Source organism: Mustela nivalis, assembly GCF_964662115.1.
Source record: "Mustela nivalis genome assembly, chromosome: 6".
Classification (NCBI taxonomy): Eukaryota; Metazoa; Chordata; class Mammalia; order Carnivora; family Mustelidae; genus Mustela; species Mustela nivalis.
Genome location: NC_139025.1, coordinates 155,065,906 through 155,068,916, shown reverse-complemented (window position 1 = coordinate 155,068,916; position 3,011 = coordinate 155,065,906).

The window sequence follows — 3,011 nt, the reverse complement described above, 5'->3', positions numbered from 1 at the left end:
AAAACAAAACAGATGATAGTTGGAGTCTTCCCATCTTGATGAAGCTCCACAGCAGGGGGTGGGTTACACGAAAGCTATTTAATACCTGCCCGCGGGGGAGGCTACGGGGGATCGCGAGACGAGAAGGAAGACAGTTCTGTTTTCTATCGCGTCCAGTCCACGGCAGGTGCAGTCACGGGGGTCGTGGCCGCGGAGGAGGTTTCTTCTCTGCTGACTTTCATCAAGGGCTACTGACTTTCCATTCTCGCCCTTCGGTCGTCATTACGATCTTCACGGAACATTCTGGACCGTCCTCCTTGTGCTCAGTGCAGGGAGGAGCTGGACTGCCCGGGCCATGCGCTGCCTCTGCCTGAGAGGCTGCGGTGCTCAGGCCGGGAGACCTTCCTGTCCCCGCCCAAGGCCTGGGGGAGCCGCTTGCCCCCGGCGTAAGGCCAGGCTTTGAGAGTCCCAGGCCACCCCCCACCCCCAGAAGGGCCTCCCACGCCTGCTTTGGTCGGGGGGGGGCTCCGCTCCCCGGTCTTCTGTCTCCTGGAAGAGCTTGGAACGTTTCTTTGTGCCTTGAAGAGCAGAGACGCTGGCTGAACTCGCCCATTCTAACCGTAAGCTGTGGCTTCCGTGTGCCCCAATCCCAGCCATTACCAGGGGCTTTCACAGGACAATCATACGACAAAGGTACCCGGGTGTTCTCACCCACCACGACCCCGACTCGTGTTCTTGTCAGCAGCGCAAAAAAAAAAAAAAAAAAAAAAAAAAAAAGAAAAAAAAAAAGGAAAAATCTCTATTTAACCGTTTATCTATTTATCTATCTATCTATATGTCTATATGTCTATCTAAATACCTGGTCTGGGGTTACGGTGTCCTCTGTTAAACAGCGCGAGAGCACGGTTTCTCCAGCGTGAAGGAAGCGGCTGTGACTCGATCGGATTTTGGTCTCTGCTCCCACCTGTCGAATGGTGCTTTGACCCAACCGGACAGAAAGAATCCTTTCTAGCAGCTGATCCTAATGTCTGATTACAGGTCGGAGAAAGGTGATGGACAGATACTAGCCAGCTTAACCCTTCTGAGAACAAGGTGGGAGCGAAAGGGTTCTCTTGGACGGCAGAGGAAGCTCCCTAAGGAGAGGTTAGGGGCGCGTCTCAGATTTTAAAGCAATAGGATTCCGGCATCCATCCCAGAAACCTCCGCGTAATGCTTCTCTTGCTCTGTCTGACCCTGTAGTGCCCCGCACAGGGCGTCCGAACGTCTCCCGCCGTCGGCGAGTAGAGCCAGGGTGCTTCCGTCGGGAGCAAGCCTTCGTTGTTAGGGGTCTTCACGCAACCTGTTTCTAGTCTCTGGTGGATGGACTTTCTTCTAGGTGACTGGGATGAAGCCTTAGTATGAAGAACTGAGGATTTATAATTGAAAATTTTAAAAATATATCTCTATCTCTCTCTATGTTACCGTCTGTGGTCAGAATGTTAGTCTCCTAGTGCCGTTCCTGGTTGGGCACACTAAATAAGGTTGTTTCTTTCTTCCGGAAGGGAATGCACAATTTGCACCCACAAGATTCGGGCGTCCCCGGACCAGCTCTCCCATGCACAGGGCAGCGGGGGTGGGGGGTGGGGGTTCCGGGACAGGTGGTCCCTGTTATCATAGATTAAACCAGGAGAGCCCCAGAGACGGGGAGTTCCCAAGGTCTCGCTGGGATCTACAGAGAAGTGGAGATAAGATAACGTCCGGAGATCAGAGAAACTTGGTCAGATCCCCCTGCCCCCCAGCTCTCCCTGCCAGGTAGGACCACAGGGGCTGGACCAGACCCCTGTTGTCACTACTTTTGGGTGAACCTGTTCCTAATGGGCCCTGCTTGAGCCAGTGTCTGGCTACCACGGGGGGGCGCGTGACCGTGAGCCCCACCGCATGTGTGGAGGAGACTGGACTCTCTAGATTTTTCTTCTACCCTTCTCCTATCTGAGCAGGTGGCGAGAAATTTCGTCTTGCTCTTAGTCCAGTGTAGCCTTAGAGTTCAAGCTGACGCCATTGCTACATAATGGACAACACCCAGACCTGCCCGTGCACTGGGAACCCAGACGGCCCCAACGGCAAGTTATTTCCTATGCGGATGGGTTATCTGCAGCCTGATAGGAGGGAGCACGCGATCAAGTTAAGGATCCTTGCTGTGGCTTGAAGCTGGTGCATGCTTGGGGTCCTGGGGACTGGGGAAGGGAAGGCGTGGCTCATAGTTGGGTCTTGTCTCTTCACTGACCCCAAGCCCGTGCCAGCCTTCTCTCCCTGGACCCCAGACTCCTCCATCCCTGTATTTGCAGAACAGGGCAAGGCCAGAGACAGGCTGGGAAGGAGACCCCTCCCCCTCCCTCTAACATTGCCTCTCCTTTCCTGCTGCTGTGATCTCCTGGTGGGTGACGGACAGGTGGACTGGCCGGCCTCCCGGGCTAGGCACCACCTTCTACAGTGCTCTCTGGCATTTTCCCACGAAGTACAATTTCTTATGCCTGCGCCTAAAATCCACTTCATTTCTCTTGCTTTTAAAAGAGGAACCATCAGAGGAGGTTGCTTAAGGGACGACGTCGAACTCGGGTCCCCTCAGCCCGTGGTTCAGTTCAGAATCCTTCCATTTCTCTTTGCTAGTCTGGTCCGCTTTGATCGCAGCCTCGCAGAAAAGGAAAAAGGTTCCCAGCTCGGTTTTCTGATGTCACGCCACGAGCCCCTTCTGCAAACTGCAAACACGGTAAACAAATCAGATTCCGACGGCCCATGACTAGCGGATCATGAACCGTTAGTGCGGTTGCGCCCGCGGTTGTGTGACCGACACCCACAAGGGAGTCCCCTTAGTAGGTGTGCGAACTCACTGCCCCGAGTCCCCAGACCCTTCTCGGGATCCAGGCAGGGCTGCTTCTGTTTACACTGGATCAATGTAAGAGCAATGCACCTCCTTTTCTTTGTTTTAAACAAGAAATCAGTTCTGCCGACAGTCAATGATGCTGTTCAGCGGTATAAGAATCTGTGAATGTTGA